Source organism: Rhipicephalus sanguineus, chromosome 7 (genome assembly GCF_013339695.2).
Source record: "Rhipicephalus sanguineus isolate Rsan-2018 chromosome 7, BIME_Rsan_1.4, whole genome shotgun sequence".
NCBI classification, from domain to species: Eukaryota; Metazoa; Arthropoda; class Arachnida; order Ixodida; family Ixodidae; genus Rhipicephalus; species Rhipicephalus sanguineus.
The window spans coordinates 19,132,268-19,152,690 of NC_051182.1; positions in this window are offsets into that span (position 1 = coordinate 19,132,268).

Genomic DNA, 20,423 nt, shown 5'->3' on the forward strand with positions numbered 1-20,423 from the left:
AAAAGCACTAAAGCTTAATACGACGTTGAAAGTGGCAATGCATGCTCATTGCTTGTGCTTGAAAGCACTACCTTGCACTAGATTTTCATCAAAGGAAACGCTCAAAGGTATGAAGTGCAGCCCCACACAAAGCTCGCGCCTACCTTCAACCCAGCTGCGTGTCACGCAAATTAGGTTCGCAAAATGAAATAGGTGGGCATCACACTGCAGAATACACGCAGTTAGTGTACTTACTCGCGCATTGTCACTCGGCTCCTAGTTTTTTTTTTTTTTTTTTTTGCTTGAATCACAGTTATCCACTCGCGGCGAAGCTGAAAACACCGCATCGGCACTATTTCCGTGGCGCGTCGTAATCGTCGCTGACAACGCTAATATCCTCTTGTTGCGCTGCTTGTTTTGGCATCCAAAGACGACGCAGTAGTGCCCAGACGAGCTCTTATACGCTGAAGCGGCGTGAACGGGTACTTTTTCGCACTTTAAAGCCTCAGAACTGCAGCTTGCCCTGTTTACTTGGTGCAGCCCGCGCGCGCCTCGACAGCCCGGTCAGCCCGGCGTCTGGGTGCGAGAGTATCCGCTCGGCTCGCCAGCAGCCTGGGTGCGAGACAGGCGTGCTCTGGTGTATAGCTGCGATTTTCAAGTCCTGACAACATCATTAAAACCAGGTGCCTGCACGTGAGTGCAGTGTCTTGAAGTCACGGCAAGCAGCGCTTTCCCGGCGCCGCCAAGAACCACAGACAGAACGGCTGCCTACCGGATGCAGTCACCACGTGTCACGAACGCTCTCCCCCTCACCATCACTGCCATTAGCCACGCACTCAGAGCATCGCGTTTCAATTGCTGAGCAACTGTATAATCAAGCGCAGACGGGCGCTGTTCCAGAAACGTTTTTTGTCAACAGAGGTGAGCTGAGATTAGTGTGATGAGGCTGTCTACATTTTGACGCCAGACACTAAATTGTAGGTAGGTTCCAAGAAACACCTGTGGATAAACTAAGCACTCCAAGACGAAGCCACTAGAATTAATCGCTGTAGTTGACCAGTAATATCGTGCGCCGTAAATGGTAAAGCGTGCACTGGCCTGCTTAAGGGTTACGAACCCGCGTTATTACTCTTCCAGATGCGACATTCCATTCTCCCTGTAACTTACTTCGTTGTATGCTCGTACTAGGCAGCTTTTGGGGAACTGCCGGTAATATTTTCCTGGTTTTTATTGCAGGTTTCTTTCTCCTGATTGAGCTGCCAAGACTGGTAATGTTACAGTGCTAAATTAGCAGATATGAAGGCAGGGGTGTGGATTGGCCAAAATGAGCGTAGGCGGTATTCTTCCAAGTGGTTTGGGTCGAGAATAAGCAGCGGAGCTAAGAGTGAGGTGGAGAGCCGATGGCCTATAATACTTAAAGGCTCGAGTCAATTATTGAGGACAGCAGAAAATTGAGTAATACGATTGCATTGGGAAAATGGTAGGGACTGCCGAACATTGGCACAATACCTACGCAGCTAGTAGGGACATAATGGGGGGGGGGGGGGGCGTACCGAGGTAACTGGAATTCGATATAAACAGTCTTCATGCTACAGCGCCATGATGACGATGATGATGGTTAGCCCAAGTGAAATGGGTCACCGGCAACGAAGAGATTACGAATTTTAGATTCAGAACCCCAAAAATTGGATCATGTAACGATTGACGCGAGCAGTTAAAGTACGAAGAAATGACGAGATATTGAAGGAAACATAATCGCGACATCAGTTTTAAATTTATCTACTTAGTTCACCACATTAAAGGGCTGAACGCGATACTCAAGGGAGTGGTTAGAAAGATGTACAAAACCACAGAGCACAACGAACCGTCGCTCAGAGTGGCAGTGAAATTTATCTAGAGCCTTAAATTTAGCAACTGCATATGTGAGCGACGGCGATCGAGGACAAATGCTTTCAATTATTAGTTGTATTTCCATTGAAAGGAGGGTTTCGCTGAGGCAGATGCTTACTTGAGTGGAGCCGAGTGCACTCCACGGCACGCCATTGCCTTTTTACGGCGCGCACTATATGTAACCAAATTATGTAACCGAACTGTATAACTGAAGTGAATTATTCGACAATTGTAGCTTCTTTGCCAAATTAAGTAAAAGTATAATTGCAAATGTTCAGTCGTTATCTGCCTGGATCGAGGGTGTGCTTGGACTTCCTCGAGCGCTGCTTACCTGGCCTGAAATGAGTGAATGCGTATTGTTTGAATTACACATAGCTAGTCGTATGTAATAGTTAAAATGAAAGAAAACTACTACGCGCTGTCCCGGCATCTGGTTAAAGGCGGTGACACCGCAGGTATTCTCACATATGAAGTGTTGAGAAGCAACGACATCAATTTATTCCCCGGCATAGACACTAGCTTCTAACAACCCGGGTGCCCAAGAATGTTCTCCGCCACGCGCAATCTGGCTCGGGGCTCGCAAATAACACCGCACTTGCGCCGGGTTAGCGGTTCGGCTGTTGTCACGGCAATGACTGATGATGCAGAATAGGGTTGGTTTGCTGGTACCATGGGGCGAACAATGAAATGACATCTCCGCGAGAGGGCTCATCAGAATTAATGACACTCCGAAAATCAGTGGTTTTGTGGCACACACACAACGCGAAGCTGACCGTAAGTGCCCGTTATTAAAGTCATTTGTTCCGCTCTCTTATCAAATCCCAACATCGCGAAGAGCATTCCGGTCTACTCGCCTACACATTATCTGTGGCCAGGACCTAGTGAACGTCTGCTACGATGGAGAGTCAGACGATAACCGCAGCAGCGCTCTTCTGCCTATCGGCTATTTCAAGTTTAGGAACAGACTTGTTCGACTCATTTGTCTTGGCGAACGATGTGCGCCGGCGATTTGCGGGGCTGTTTCGAGCTGATGATGATGAGATAAGAGGCTTCATGGTGCAAGAGTCATTTGTAGCCAATGGGTGCCGAGCTACGTTGGCATTGTTACAAACAGGCGCGAGTTCGTCAAGTGGCTGGTTACTGCCGCCGCCGCTGTGAGCCACTGTTATTAAGGGAGCTTACAGCAACCTAGGTCGGGAAATACAAAATGTGATATCCTCAAACACGCGTGTTTACCAATAGATTCACAGCTATTTGAAGGGCAGGTTCTTTTTTGTCAAGACTGAAGATGGTCCAACAACGCACCATTGCGCTTGTCGCGGTGTGCCTCGAGGTGGAGTTCTGAGCCTCGCACATTTAAAGACGATAGTCTTTCTTGGGGAACTTAAACGGATAAATTTTGGTCTGTCTTTCTGTCTGTCTGTCTTTCTGTTTGTCGGCATGTCACTCGATTCAGCCACCCGGCCAAAGTTGAACCACTTGCCCAAGGGCCAGCCATCTTGAACGGCTGACTAGGTTCATACTTGTGAACATTGTTGATCAAAAAGCAAACATTACGCATATCTGAGGCGCAACATCACTAGGTAAGTATTAGGTGGTGTGTTCCTTTAATAGAAAATACATAGATACGTAATTATAGAGACCCTAGTTTCTTAAGCTGTGCTGAAAATGCGACTGCGCTGAAACTTGCCTTCCTCCGTGCCCTCCGCACGAGCTCATTGTTGTGTTTCGGTTTCGGTTCAGTATTGCACTGTACGAATGCCATGGGGCGCCGCTCTGGCATTCTTGTTTTACCCAGGCGACGTGTAAATAAAAGAGTGTGGGGAGAGTACTCGTTGAGTGCGGACGTTTCTTCTGCTTCAGCGCTTCGCGCAAAACCGCGTGTTCGGGCTGGCTGGCGTCCCCGCCGGTCGTGTTGGTCACCGGCGGTCTTCGCCTGCGGCTGCGCCGGGACTACCAGCCCGCGACACAGCACTCATGTTTCCCGACGTATTGCCAGATGGCGTCCATATCTCACGCAGCGCCTCTTCTATCGTCTTTAGACGATATTTGCAGCGAAGCACGCAGATACGCGGCCAATTTTTAACCTTGCGCTTCTGGGCCTCGTTGGCGCACTTCCACGGTCTGTTCATCCGTCATTATATGGAGGTGGCTTCTGCATCTGGACGTCAGGGATAACGCGTCTCCATGTACGTGCCAGGCTTCAGAGAGCGGCCACTATAACATCAAGTCACCTTTAAGAACGGGGACCTGAGCTCTCATTGGAGAAGTGCTCGCTTCACGCGTAACGCGATGGGCCCGTATATCATTAAAATCAATGAACACGCTGTCAGTTATGGTAAGATCCACCGCTTTCCGGGAGTAATAATTAATCGAGATCTTTTCTGGAGCCCTCATATCGCCTATAGGAAAAAGAAGCTCACCATGCTCTCCCACGTGTTAAACTTTCTTTCTGGGAAATCGTAGGATGCATCTGTAGGAGCGATGCTTCAAATTTATACCATTCTGTTATTCGGTTCCATGCATAAAGCTCGCTTACGTTTTGCTGCACCGGAAACACAAACGTACGTGCCCTTCAGTCGCTTCAAGCCCAAGCACTGAGAATATGCCTTGACCTTCCGAGATGCGCATCTCAGCAGCGACTGCCTTCATCGCGCGTGATCATCCACTCACTCTATACATCCTCGTCGATGATCTGACAATGCACATAAGACGTTTCGCTCGGATTTCATCGTACCACCTCGCCTGACTTCATATACTTGTAGGCCCCACTCTGTGGTCAGCGGTACTGTAGCTTCGTATCGTGCAGTGCTTCCCAGGAACTTTACGCATAGGAGACCGCCATTACCAATGTGGTGTCTACACCCGCTCGTAGCCCTCCTAACGATTCCCGGAATCCAAAAGAAGAACAATGAAAGAACAATTCCCGCAATCCATATTTAGCTCCACAACAGGGCACACTACTGTTTTCTCCAGAGCCGACGCAGCTAAATGGCTTCATTCACTGGCACTTTAACTCGTACTTGCACAGTGGAACTCAGCGGAATAGACCCTTTTCATAATTGTAAAGCTAGCTTTCCTGCGATGCCGTAAGCCCAACTAATGGCAGCTAGTCGCTTAGAGGAAACACCGTGTTCAAGCTCAGTATGATTGCGCTATGATGCGGAAAATGTAGACTCCGCTCTCTTGACATGAACGCGCATCATAGACAAGCCCCCGCACGTGCAACTAGGACCTTGTCTCCACTTAGAGGAAGAGAGGTGCCGCCATTAGTTGGGCGTATATGCAGCACAAGGAAGCGTACTTGCGGATTGTGTAAAGGCTCCTCCGCAGAGATTAGATCCCAATCTTCAGCTTCGTCTTCGTTCAGGAATATCTCCACAAATGCATACTCCATTCGGATTGCAATGGCCTACGGCTCTACATGCAGTAACTGCAGCTTCGAAGAAACGATAGCCCATCTGTGTGAAGGTCCTGTTTCAGAGCGCGGAGAAAAGAACTTTCCGATACGTTTAATAATCGGGCTTCATCGTAACAAGGGGTTCTGGAACACTAGCCGAGTCCGTCCTTAGCACAGAATGCTTTGAAAGCATTATTGCGTTCCTCGCGGACAACAGGTCTTACAGAGAGACTCTAAGCAGTATCACTTGTCCTTTCCTTTTCTTTGCTTTTCTTGCTCTTCTTTATTTTGCAACATCTCTATTCTATTATTTTTTTACACCCCTTACCCCTTCCCCCAGCACAAAGTAGCCAGCCGGTCAAAGAACTGGCTAACCTCCCGGTCTTTGCGCTTGTTTCTTCCTTCCTTCCTTCTTGTAGGGTATTTTCCGAAACAGTTCCAAGCACTGGCGTTTCTCTCTGGTAGACTATCTGCTCGCATCGCAGAAGGACTGCGTTAGATTACTGCTGGAATCGAAAATGTTTTAACACGAAAGTGTTTTATGCCGGGGTCCACCAAGTACATCCGTCACGGATATGACGTTGATAAAATGGACGCCAACGGGTGAGAAAGAAAAAAACCAAGAAAAAGATACCCCGCTGGGAATCGAACCCACGACGTTGCGGCCGCGACGGCAAGCGCCCGACGCTCTACCGACTAAGCCAACTCGGGAGATGCTAGGCACGGCGCGAACGCGCCTTATATCTTTCACACCTTCTCTTTCGCGGCGGGCGGAGCGGGGCGGTGCCGCCGTCTGTGAGAGGTGAAAAGAAGTAATGCTTCACGATCGACACTTACTAGCGCTTACTCCGAGATTGCACGTGATATCGGAGGTCATGGTTAAAGCGTCTCGATACCAGAGAGGTAGACTGGCCGCGCTGGCGTCGCCGAGGCACCCTTGACGCAGTTACGTTCTTTGCCTTTGGATTCGTGTTAGCGTGCGTCGGCTCATCGGAGTAGTGCAGCTTCCACGTGCACGAACGGGATTTCTCTGCCGCCGACTGCTTCAATTGCGAGAGCACCGACTAACAAAACTGCTGCAATATGCGTTGCAGAAAGGACGCGATTTCGACGGGCGAATGTCGTGCCTTGGTGGAGCGAGAGCAGCGCCTGCGAGACAGAGGCCAGAGGGACGCACGCGTTTGCGGCTCAGGCTACGAACCTCTACCTCCCGCGTTGAAGTGCAGTGTGTGTTATGTATGCATGAGCACAGGCGTCGGCTACCCATTACTAGAAAGCGCACACCGTGCCGTTTCTCTCCTTAATTGACGACGCTTTGAAGAAGTGCATACCGGGTACCAATGTTGATTATGAGCTTGTTGATATCATCCTTACGCGGGATTCACGATTCGCTGTGTCCAAATATATGTTCGCACCGTCAGCTACCACAATGGTTTAATCATGATCATGGGCGTTAGTCGTCGCGATAGAGACATGCTGTCAACATGGGTGCATCCACGTCAAACGGTGCTATAGCTGCCAAACACGAATAGACATTGTACAAGCTCTCATATATCATAAGCACTACTTCTGTGAAGACACGTTTCACTTTCGTGTTATACCGATTCCTATGACGGAGGGATCAGCCATGTTTTTTTATTATTTTTGTGTATCTATCTAGATTTTTTGCTTGCGGACAACGACGCTGGCGCCGGAATTTATGCGAAACGAGCTCTTTAAACGGTATTGCGTTAAAAAACATACACAAGTAATATTCCTCTCTCTCTCTCCTTTTTGAAGCACGATTAAGCAGATAAGCGGACACGTAGTGTGTTTTCAGGCTCACAGCTTCTTTGACTCTTCCTTGTTCTACATATTCCTCGTTTTTTTCTTTTTTGTAACAGATCTGTCTTGATCGCTATCTTTGCCGCCAGAGGGAAAATAACAAGGGATCTCTTTCCTCTCTGTCAACTCGACGCATCCGCTGGCGTTGTTATCTCTGGTTTTTGTGTAGAGGAGTTAAGGCAGGAAGGAGGTGGGATGTGTGAGGCTACTCGCAGACGCGGTGTGTGCCCGACAAGTTGCTCAGAATCTTCGTCGAGAGAGGAGGAAAGGAGGACAGATTTTGGTAAAAAGTAATCAAGCAGAAGGGAGATTCGCAAACATTCGCAAGGCTTAATAAGCTGTCGGAGATAGATCAAAACCGTAGTGGGCATGCCACCGCACGAATAGGCGAAAATCTTCACCGCTTCCTCGATTCGAGAAGATGGAATGGTGGCGCCATCTGTCGTGATGGTCCGGAATAATGGACATGCGGTGGTGCAGCAGCTGAATGTGCACGTAGAGAAGCGGTGTGTTCGCAAGCAAAAGGGCGGAGGCTTGTAGCCGGTGGGAATGGACGAGTTGCTAAATGATCAATAAGGAATGCTGACACATCTCAACACCATTTTTCATAAGGCTGTTTAGAGCTACGTGCAGGCGTAAAGATAAGCAGTTGCCAAGGTTGCGTGCAGCGTTCCATTCACGGTGCGTATTTGACTTGGCAGTGGCAGTGGTTGGCCCGTGCCACGTGGGAATAAGGGAGGGAGAGGGAGGGAGGCAGTAACACGTGTCGGTGCTCTCACTGTTTTGCTCGTGCCACTACTGCCAGAGCAAGGAGCGTCAGCGTCAGGTCAGGCATGAGCGATAGCCTATAACACCTGCTCTATTTTAATTTAAAGAAAATTGCGGCTCCTTCGCTGCAGCAATGCTCTTGTTAAAGTAATACTTCAAAAATCACTATTATCGGTAATAGTGATTTGAGTAAAAATCACTATTAACGGTAATGCTTGATGGCACATCGAAGGATTGCCGCGCATAATGTCCCCCAGCACTTCCCGCCGTTTGAAAGCGTGATGCTAAGGGTGTCTCCTTAATCTATCGCCATATATCTTTGTGTAGCCCGGCATACGCCACACGAACGCCCGAGGAGTATCAACTTGCGTATACACTGCCTCTCTACATACCGACCTGACATTGGAGCCTGATTTTACGTTTCGCCGCGTCCATGCAGTTGGCTCATTCGCTGGTAGGCCTGTTTCGCAGTGCGCGCAAACTATCTATCTATCTATCTATTTATCTATCTATCTCTCTATCTATCTATCTATATATATATAGTGCGAACTGATGTGCCAGTTTTTGTCGATTCATCATCATCATCATCAGCCTGTCTACGCCCACTGCAGGGCAAAGGCCTCTCCCATGTTCCGCCAATCAACTCGGTCCTGTGCTTTCTGCTGCCACGTTATACCTGCAAACTTCTTAATCTCATCTACCCACCTAATTTTTTGTCTCCCCCTCACGCGTTTGCCATCTCTTGGAATCCAGTCGATTGGTGGACCCTTAATCGACGACGTCTCGATATTCAAACATTCCATCGTCCATATTGATCATGGGCACCGATTAGTCTGCCGCACCCCCTTCTCCGCACACACCCTGTCCCTTCTGGCCAGAGTGCCTGCCTGATTACGAGCTCTTCGGTGAATGACAGTGCTGTGCGAGGAAGGCCTTGTACAGCAGTCACCGCCATTATAATCATGGCTCGTAAAAAGGAAGCGTCAGCAAATTACTCTTAGGAAATGTCTGAAACGTCACGCTTATCTCCATATGCGCGCGCTAGAGACTATTTTACGAATGGGTTTCGGTGCCGCCATACTGGGTTGTTAACCTCGCCGTTTTGAATCTTGAACGATTAAAGGAACAACACTACTGTGGGCGTATACACGTGAAAATGGCTGGGTTGGTGCATTAGGCGTTTGCTGTCCTTATCAGCTCGCGTCACGAGATAAAAAATTAAAAAAAAGACATTCGTTTAACAGCCCAAGGTGGCAGCGCCTATACGTCTGACAAAAAAATAGTCTATAGACAAAAAGACAAAGAAAAAAGGAAGAAATGGTAGGTCGCGACACCGTACGGAAGTTACCGCATCAGCATTCCTGTGACGTCGCAGCATACACTCTAAACGTGCTAACCGATAAATGTTATTTTGTGCACCGATAGTAAGGCTTACCAAGTTTAGAATGTATGCACTCTATACTATTGTAACCATTGCTATATGGGTGCACAAAATCACATTTACCCATTACCACTTTTAGAGTGTATGACTGCGTCTTAAAAGAGTTGAAATGTTTTTCAGGTTGGATAGGCGCCTACACAGATCGCATTTCGATGGAACCATGTAATTGACTTAAATATTCTTGATGAGTCTTGTTTCAGATTTAATGTAGTGAAGCCAAAATGACATGTTGCGGCCGCCGGGTTGTATACAGACTAACTTCCACAAAACCTAGGGCCGTGTTATTTTGTTAGATTCAGACAGCGCAAAAATGTGGACTTATCTTTAAGTAAACATCTGATACTTTAAGCCAGCAGTGAATAAACAACAGTAACAATGGTCCGAATCAGGGGCGTAGCCAGCAATTTTTTTAGGGGGCGGTGAGGGGGGTTCAGCCGTGCTTTATGTATATAGTTGTGCGTGCGTTAATATGTGTGCGTGTATATATTCGCAAGCGAAATCAAAATTTGAAGGGGGGGGGAGGTGTTTCAACGCCCCCCCCCCCTTTGGCTACGCCCCTGGTCTGAATGATTCCTGTAAACAGAGCATTTACGGCATTCACTGATATGCACGCAGGAATCTCTCTATGTTGGCCATGTTTTTTTTATGCGTTTCACACCCTTAAGAGTGATTTGACGACGAAAACTTCGTTCTTGTTTCTAAATGCGTAGAGCAGTGGTTTTCAAATGGGGGTCCGCGAAGCCATTTCCGTGGGCCCGCAAAAACCATCCTCGAAAAAAAAAAAAAACGCGTTTTTTGGAGGCACACTACATCCCGTGACAGTGGCCCCCTCTTACTTTTGGTATGCTTCGCCGCACAGCACTTCTGCTTTGCGGCGGAGCAGAATGACGTTAACCCTCCTCCGTGAGATGGCTGTAAAGATTTTGGCATGGTAGAAGTAAGAACGCTGAGCGCTGAATAGAAACACTCAAAATAGTATCACCGAAACTGAAATCACTGAAACACTGAAATTTCTACCATGCCATTACATGCCGTCCAGACGAGATTTCGTCCGATTCTGGATTTCATTCCTGTGGAGCTTTTGTTGCATTTTTCTACGACATATTCACACAAGCACGTTTCTAGAGCAAACATTTAGAATAACTGCCAGTTGGGCGTGTTCGTGTACATTCATGATGGTCAGGCCCATAGACAGGTGAAGTATGTGTTTTTACCAAAAATAAATAATAAAAATAGCTGTTTTTCTCAAAAACTCAAGGTTTTCAGCAAGTGCCCCCCCCCCCCCGAAAAAAATTCCTGGCTACGGGCCTGATGATGGTGAAGCTCTAAAAGATACGGAGACTTATGAAGAACACTGGACCCAGCACTGTGTCCTGTGTTCGTCATAAGTCGCCCTTTCTTTTAGCGCTTCACCATCATGAGAGCAAACATAGCTAGAAACAGGTGGAATGTGGCTGCAGACAGCACAACTTATTGAGAAGCTGTTGAGATTGATTTGGCGTGGGACTTTAGCTTGACTATTTTTTGCCAGGGACAAACAAAAGGCACCTATTTCACGCTGCATGGCTTGTTCACTTGCTGCCCCCCCCCCCCCCCTTCCCGGCCATTTCTCTCATTGCAAGGGGTCCATCATCGCTTTTGCCAGTCCGCAAGTGGTCCCCTAAACATCACTAGCTGAAAAACACTGGCGTAGAGCGTTTCCTGAACTCACCATCGGTGGTTTCAACGCACTTACTGATCTCGAGTGACGTCACCCTCACGCACGCCAGCGATTGGCGTCAACCCACATTTCCGCTAGATAAATATAGTCAACAATTTTAAATATGTTCAGATGGCCCAATTTGCACTCTCGGCATCTATAGCACCGAACCGCTATGGTTAATAGACACCAGACCTGCATAACGCATGAGGCGGAATAGAACGCCTTTAAGAAGGTCCCGCAGGCGAGCTAAGGGCTTCGAGACGCTTAATGCATTTTTCTAAACGCTGATGGAGTGCTCCCAAATCACCATGAAATCGAACGAAAGGTATACAAACAAGATGGTTTAACAAAACTTGAAATTCCGCAAGATGATGCATAGCTGATGGGAAATTTTGTGCGCAAAAACAAGACAATTCACCAGTCCGCACCCGTCCTGTCTCTCTCGTTCTGGTGAATTGTCTTGTTTTTGCGCACAGAATTTCCCATCAGGTATACAGACAAGTGCATTAAGAACATCGTCATCGACGACTGAGTGTTGTAGGATTTGTCCTTGTTTGAGATACTAGAGATATTAGAGATACAGGTGTCAGTTACCTGTATCTCTAATCTGATCATATGCTGTATACATTGACTTTGACAGATATGAATGGGTAGATTTTTTTGCTGTAATTTTTTGCCGTCCAGTCCTTCCCACATTGAGCTGTTCCGTGCACGGTGCACTGCGGTCAGCGATGCCCTTATCCTTATTCATAAATGCGGCAGGCGTCTAAAAGGCTCGACTGGCATATTCGCATTGCCATTCTCAAAACGGCGTTCCTCCTAAGTAGTTCCAGACGCTCTCATCGCGATCGATTGATCTTGAATATGCGAGATTATGCGCTGACAATAACAAGGGGGATCTGCAAACTAGATTTAAGATGAAGGAGTAAGAAAACGGATTCATCTTTTCGCGACAATCAATTCGATTGCGCCCTACGGGCTCAGCCGTGTCTACCTTGATCGTTTGAGTATACAGAGGTATGAAGTGCACCTTCATCTCAACATCCTGCGGTTGTACATATTAGGTTTTTCTGTGCCGCTCCGTAGCGAAGACCGAGAGACGTTATTAAGGCAGACACGTGCGTATAAGGCCCGCCATGGAGAGTGCGATTATCGCTAAAATTGAGACTTTGCCAAGAAGAAAAAAAGCTCCGTGTATGTAGATATAAAGAAACCATGGCTGAGCCACGTGATTGTTGCTGATGGATATCGCTGTTGCGAGGACCACAGAAGCCGGAGTGATGACCGGAAGAGTCAGCCGAGCGCGGCGTTCGTAGCTTCTGCGCGTGTTCGTGCGTGTTCGCAGCTTCTGGCGAAGCGCTGTAGCGTGCATCGCCGCACCTGAAATATTTGCTTTACCTATAAAGGCGAAATCCTTATATGCCTCACTAAACGTGAAATTAGACCGTCGGCATCCCGCGTTGTCGGCGACGTCTCGAGTCCTGCGGCGTCGGGGAGGAGTGGTGCAAAAAATAATGATCACGCGTTGAGGTCATCATGACGTCAGACATGCTGGCATGAGGTCATGTAACGCAACGCCACATAATGCCGTTGTAGCGCCCTCCTTTGGGCGGCGAACAAAACTGGAGAGCGTGCGACCTCAAGAGAATAAAATAAAGACAGCGCTTCGCAGTGGCACGCGAAGCCACGGCTCGTGTTCCCTGAGGGCGTCGATTCTGGTTCAGCCGTCTCGATCCTTCGCTCCTGTGGCATAAGCCTACACCGTCACGCATGGCATCGTAGCTTGGTCAAAGGTGGGCTGATGACGGAGGCAGTGCAAAAACCAGGTGAGGTGCCTCCGATCCTAGAGGCAGTGAGAAACCACGCTAGGTGCACAAAGCTTTCGGAAGGTGGCGGCCAGGATAAATACATATAGGGAGCCTACATGGCCGGCCGTTCATAGTGGGCTCCCTAATACATCGACTGAGAAGAAAAGGAAGATGGCATTCGCCTTCGAGTCGTCTTAGATGAACGCACAAGGGACCCTGTGATTTTTTATGGCCTTACATGAGTCATTAAACGGCAAAAGTGACCACTGTCGTCGACGTCAACACGAGTCATGCAAAAGAACATCGTCACGTAATGACGTTACCATAGGACGTCACGATGACGTCACAGGACAGCCAAATCGGTGACGTCATGGTGTATGACATCACTAGGACGTCACCTAACGTGGCATCACATGAAGACGACATCGCATTACAAGGTCGTTTGGCATTGCCTCCGTGACTGCTCCACGAATCACGGAGGCAGTGCAAAACCACGTGAGGTGGAGAAAGTTTGCAATGCCTTCGATCCTGGGCCTTTTTCAGTCCCCGGAATGCGAAAAGAAACGAGAAAAAAGTGGGGGAAGACCTCTCCGCAAAAGCATGCCGGGCATAGAGCCAATTCCAAATAAATGAAGAGTGGGAAATATCTCAAAATATGCTTTTGCGTAGAAAACAGATTCTAGGTAAAAAAAAAAAGCAATGGAGGGTAAGAAGCAGCGCCTGAGTGAGCGGAGGTGATAGGAAGTGAGCCAATGTATTTTGGCTGAATGGGTCGCCTGCAGAAACCCTTCTGTTTGTTTCCATAGGGTAAGGTATGATAGAAATTAAATTTTGGGGAGGTTATTTAGACAAGATTTCAGTGTGTGACGGACTACTGTTTCATGCATGGGCTGTATCCTGGCATGCGTTTATTGAAAAACCAATGCGGATAATGAGAAACGTGTTAGAAAAAGCAGATGAGAAGACTTGAAGAAAGCGAAGTCAGTTGTGTCGATGAAACCGGGATAGTGCGTTGCGATGATGTTGAACGTCAGTGGGACGGTCCTGTGTCACGGCAGCTGGCGGTGGAGGTTGCAAAGGTTGACGCCTGGAACGCCTAGCGACCTTGGAGATGTCGATGAGCTCGATGCGGGTGATAAAGTTACTGGAATTCTGGACTGCTGGAGGGGAAATAAATGTTATAATATAAAATGACAACAGCAATGGAATGTGCAATGGAAATATGAAGAAATGCGGCGATGCCTCTGCCACCTCTAAGGCAAAAGGGTGTTAAAAGGGTGTGTGGTTCGTCCTTTTGGGGACTAATGGGGCTGCCACAACCATTAATCCCTTTAAGGACTAACGGCACCGGGTCTAACAGTTAGTCCCCACAATGGACTAACATTTAGTCCTCACATTTACACCTTACCGGGCAACTGTTGGTCCTCACAGATCACCTCAATGGACTAACGGTCCCCACATTTACACCTTACCGGGCAACCGTTAGTCCTCGCAGTTGCACGTCGCCGGACCAACGGTCGGTCCACTCAAACGCTCCATTCGGATGAACTTTTTATCCCGGGGATGATTTTCTACAGTTTCTACAGACTTAATACTTTTTTCGCGTGTTTCTTTCCGCATTGAGCAACAAATGTCGCGGAAACAACACGCAAAAGAATATTTAGTCATGCGTGTGTCACTGCTTTCGCATTCAATGCGACAACGAAAGACAAAAGTAAGACAATGAAACGTTTTATTTTTTCCATACATATGAAGTTTCTGCTTTCTTTCATTGAATTCACTACAATATGTCCAATACAGGTTCAGCCGCGTTGTGATATCTCGTACAGTCCTTTCTGTGAAGCTGCTGCAACGGAAGCGATAGATGGCAGGCGTTGTACGCGCCAGGGCACACAGCATTGTGCTCGTTGTGGGCAACGGCTGCATCCTGCAAAGCACAAAAATATTGCAAATATTTAGTCACGTGACAGCGAGGGTGAAGACGCACGCACTGTGCAAATACGTGCAAGGTGAACTAAAACACGTCTAAAACATGGCACGCAAATAATTTCACCCCTGCGAAGCACAAAAATATTGCAAATATTCTGCGACACGTCACAGAAGGGATGAAGACGCACGTACATGGCAAATACGTGCAAGGTGAAATCAGAATCAGAAATCGTTTTATTTAGTCATCGAATCAATTACAAAATTTGTGTGTACAGAAGGAGGTCCCATAGTCAGAGACTGAATCGGCACCTCCTACAGTAGTGAATACAGAAAAAATAATTGATGCAGCAAACAGTGGTACAGAAAACAGGTAATAAAATACATCGCAGGTAAAAAAGAAAAAAGGAGTTCTACTTAAGAAAATCATTAGCAGAAAGCAGCAACAAAAACTGAAATTAGACAACATAAAAAATAGAGGTAATTCAACTCTCCTAAACAGTTTTCAGATAATTACCATGGTGAAAGATAGTAAAAATAAAGTACGAAAAAGAAAGCTAAACAGACGCATCTGATATCAGCGATGTAGGATGATGATGCGATGCTGCGTTAACATTAGGTTGTGAGAAGGCATGAAAGGGAGCGGGAGTAATAGAAGTGACCAAAACTATCCAGATTAAGGAATGGATGAGAGGAAAGCTTTCATATCTTTTTTGAATATGCCGATTGATTCCGAGGTTTTTATTCCTGAAGGTATAGTATTCCAGAGATAGATTCCAGTGAAGTGGGCTGTTTGTTTGCCATAGTTAGTATTAACTATAGGTAAGATAAAATTGTGATTTTGTGCAAACCTTGTCAAGTTTGTATTCTCTAGACTTGATGGAGGGATTATAAACATAGGAAGCTGATTTATTATTTGCTTGAAAAATAGTATTCCTAGATTATATTTGAAAGTGTTCTCGATTGTTAGGATGTTGTTGGCATGCAGGAGTGCTTTAGCATCACTGCGATAATGACTGTGGGTAAGTATTCTAATAGAGTGATTTTGCATAGTTTGAAGGGAGACGAGATGACTGCTGTAGGTATTACCCCAAGATGTGATACAGTAATTAATATGAGAATGAATAAAAGCGTAGTACAATGAAAGTAATGTGGGTTTGGAAAATATATTGCGGGATTTAATTATAACACGTATGCCGTAAGACATTTTTTTTTCGTAGGTATGCAACATGTGAATGAAATTTCAAATGACGGTCCAGTTTAATTCCCAAGAAGGTCGCCTCATCGTCTGCTACAATTGCGAATTGATTAAGAAATATTGGCGGGATATAATTATGTTCACGTTGGTGAGAGTGGAAAACAACGAATTTCGTTTTAGTGGGATTTATTTGTAATTTATTATGGATACACCAAGCAGCCAAGCCTGAAAGGTCATGATTTAGTTTCTGTGTCAGAGATTGGAGGCATTTATCAGTGTTAACAATTGTTGTGTCGTCTGCATACAGTTAGCATTCTGAACTGGTAAGGCAAGATAGCAAATCATTTATGTAAATACTGAAAAGAAGTGGGCCGAGAATAGGACCTTGCGGTACTCCTATATTTGTTACTTTAGGTATAGATTTATTACCTAACAGACTGACATCTTGGTTTCTATTGAGTAAGTAGTTTTTTTTAATAATAATAGTGCAGGACCAGTTCCGCCTATTGCTTCAAGCTGCATAACAAGAATGTGGTGGTTGATAGTGTCGAATGCTTAAATAAAAACACACGTCTAAAATATGGTATGTAAATAATTTCACCGTGATGTCATACATCATCAAAGACGCATTTCAAGCCACACAGCGCAACAAACACTTCAAGTGCGGCAGCCGCAGCCATCACGCCGAGGCGCCGCCAACCACCGCGCCCCAACGAGCCGGCGAGTTTTTTGCGAGCGGCGTCAGCCCGTCAGCCGCCGCAGCAGCCAGCGAAACTCGAGCAGACCAGCGCGCGAACGCGAAGCCGACGCCCCGAACGGTGCCAGGCTGCTTGCGAGCGAGCGAAGGGAAGCCGACGATAACGGCGTCCAATTTCCACCAAATTCCTCGAGCGCGCACCAGTACAGCGAGCGAAAGTGCGGTCGACGCCACGAACGGCGGCGAAGTGCTTGCGAGCGAGCGTCGAGGAAGCCGAAGGTCATGGCGACCAATAATCCGAATCGCAGCTAAAGTCGGCTAGCTGAAGCACCCGCCAATCCATGCCGGTGCATTTCAAGCGCGCGGCATACAATCGAGCTCGTTGCTACCGCACAGCGTTTGGACGAGTCGCAAAACAGCGGCGAGGCCTCCTAATAATGCTAACATCGCGAGCTCGCAGCTTATCACCACGGCGAATCGAACATCCGGACAGGCGACGACAACGGCGGCCAATATCCAGGCGGTCACAAAGCACAGGCCAGATCACGCCCAAGCCGGCCCTCGCGGTACATTTCGTGCGCGCGATATACAACACGATCGAGTCCGTTACCGATAATCGCGATCAGTTTCCGCGCACGCAATAGGTACGGCAGAATAAAGAGCGATCACTTACTTGTGAAAGAATCCAGCGCCGACTTGGGCCCCGATTCAGATTGAAGTCATGGATCCGATAGGCCTACTGTCTTCTCGGCCGCCATTCCTAGCCGGTGGCGACGCAGTGCCGTGACTACGCCGGAGATATACAGCGCGGCATCGCGACGTGTCGAGAGCAGCTCCAGACTTCGTGGGTGTGGCGAAAGGTAAAAGCAGCACGACACACTCATCCACGCATACGTGTGTATCAAAGGCAGCGAGCCGTAGTTCCTAGATCGGCGAACTCCGAGCGCGACACAACCGGCAACACGCCAGCTCGAACACAAGTTCGAAGACTGACCCGAGCGAGGAGGACGACGGTTTACCCTTGACAACGGTTTGCACACGAAACGTATCCATGCACACGGCCTGCATCTCCCGCACCGTTCATCCCTTTGGAGACTAACTGGTTTGCACACGGCACGCATCCCTCTCCGCTTGCTCCTACGACGGTCTAACCGTTCATCAGCGAGCCTATTGGGCTCCGTTAGTCCTCGTTCGAGGTAATTTTGCCTTAGAGTGAGGGGTAACCCCGCCTTTGTTGGCTGAACGTACATACAAGGATGGCAGCGACATTAATCCTGATCTGCATGAGGGGTGTCTGTTGTTTGTGCACTTGTATTCGTGCAGGTGCAACGGGAGGGAGAGCGCTTTGGATATGTTCTGCAATTGCTAGAACTGTTGAAGTGAAAGTGTCAAGGGAAAGTTCGCGACAGGCGGAATAGGAAATTAGAGGAAGATACATTTAGAAGGCGTGGAGTTCAGTTGAGTTGAGTTTATTTACCACATACAGTTTTACAGTAAGATGTTGGGACTGGGACAAAAAGCTGCATGAAACCAGCTTGACAATGCCCCACGTCCCAGATTCCTTGTGGCAAAACACGACGGCAAAAGCAAAGTGAATTTAAGCACAATTCAAACCGGCAATGCACTTGCTATACATTGAAAATAAGTTCTACAAAAAGGAAATGTTATTATGGAAATATTAAAAAAAGCAACTTTAAAATAGAATAATTAAAAGAAGAATAGAAGAATTTAACAAAGCATCTTTAACATAGCAGAAATAGAAGAATCAGGGGAGTGATTACGCTGTGACAGTGAAATAATTACAGCGGAATTCTTCATAACTGCGACGAGTTGGAGTAATAACGCGCGGCACCGTTTCGAATAAAGAAAGCGAGGGAATTCTGAGCGTGTAATTGTTGAAATGTTTGGAACACGCAAGTGGGCGGATATGTGTAGTGTTTTGAGAGTGTTTTAAAGTTGTGTTGTTCATCCGCGCAGGGAATGCCGCACGCGCATGTGTCCGTTGTGGGGATGGTGAATCGTTTAAGGTAATATAGGAAGGGGTCGTATCCAGTGAGCGATATTCTTATTTTGTGGGAACCAACGAGGAATGTGGTAGATGCTAGGGATCCAATGAATTAGAGAAGGTCCTTCGTTTTGCCAATGAGAGTGCGAATACGAAAGCATTGCACTCTCAGTGGCAAAACAGAGGGCAGTGCAAAACTACGTTAGGTGCACAAACCTTTCGGAGGGGGGCGGGGTATGATTAATGCATCGACTGCAGCAAAAGGAGAAGATGGCTTTCGCCTTAAAGTTGTCTTAAGCGAACGCTTAAGGGACCCTCTGAGTTTTTAGTTATGTAGGTTAGCCTAATAAGTTTCTTATTTTGATATGCTTGCCGCACATCACAGAGGAATGCACTTGCCGAGATGATATTCAGCTCATTGTCTCTATGGCAGCCCAAGTGTAACAGAACCAACACAAAAATATCCAGTTAAGTGCGGAGCTGCTTACCGTCAATTGTTTGTGTGTGTTTTTTTTTTCATTCTTAGTAGTACTTCATAGTGACATAGGTATCGAACCTGGCCTGCGTCGTGTTTACAACGCAGCGTTTCCTTCGGTTTTTCCCTGACACCTTTTCCTTACACAGGCCTGAAGTCTGTAGGTAGCTTTTTTTTGCTTGCAGAAGAGATCACGAAGACGGTGCACGCTCGTACAAAGTAGTCGTACTATGCGATCATCTGCCACGCCTTCACCGAATCATCGGCTAAATCGCAGAAGCGTTTCAATTTAGATTAAAGGGCTGTAAAATATTTTTTTTTGCTGCGCAGGAATACGTTAAGGCGTAATTAAATAAGCATACAAATATTTGTTTCCTTGATCAAACTTAACAGCGGCCGGTAGAAAGCAAGGCATACTTCAAACATGGAGAAACCATAGTGAGTTTATCCTGTATAAAAGTTGTGCCTGGCCATGGTCCATTATCTTTAAGCGATGAAAAATTCATATAATACCACATAGTAGCGTTGTTCTGTGCTTTATCGCCTTCATTTTGCCTCCTTTCTCCAAATTTTTCCTATGTTCACGAATCTGCATATTCAGCATGAGTTGCAATAGTGAATCTAGGCTTCAAGTAGAAAACAGCGCAACGAGACGCTGCGAAGAAAGGGCACAAACACTGTTTGTGTCCTTTCTTTTGTCCCGTCTCGCAGCGCTGTTTTCTACTTGAAGTCATGCACCAACCAGCCCAAATCCGTACCCTGAATCTAGGCTGTTGTTTTTCTGCATTGGCACCTATCTGCTGATTCGTGCTTTCTCACTTGAACTTTATTTATTGTCCACAGGACGGCAATCATCAAACAGAAACATAAAGGATGCTCCGGCCTCTAGGGGATCAATATGCTAAAATATAAGTAAAATCGCTAAAAAAAAGATCGAGTAATTGCAGAAAGCAATTCGCACTTCATTCATAGGTTACGGCCTTTCTTGGTCATTCTAAAAAGACAGGGCGTGCAAATACAGACGCAAGAAAGAAGTCAGGACACCACAAACGGCGTTTGTGGTGTCCTGACTTCTTTCTTGTGTCCGTGTTTGCAAGCCCTGTCTTTTTTAGAATGAATATTTACCTACTAGCTCAGCTCTCTGTTATTGTAAGTTTCTAGGTCACATATTCGCGGTGCGTGCTGTCCTATTTATCGCACAGTGCTTTCTTTCTGCACATGAAAAATAATGACCCAAGTCATTTCCCTCAACGATACCGTCGAAGACATGGTGCGGAACTCTGCCCATTCGGGTATGAACACAGAAACAA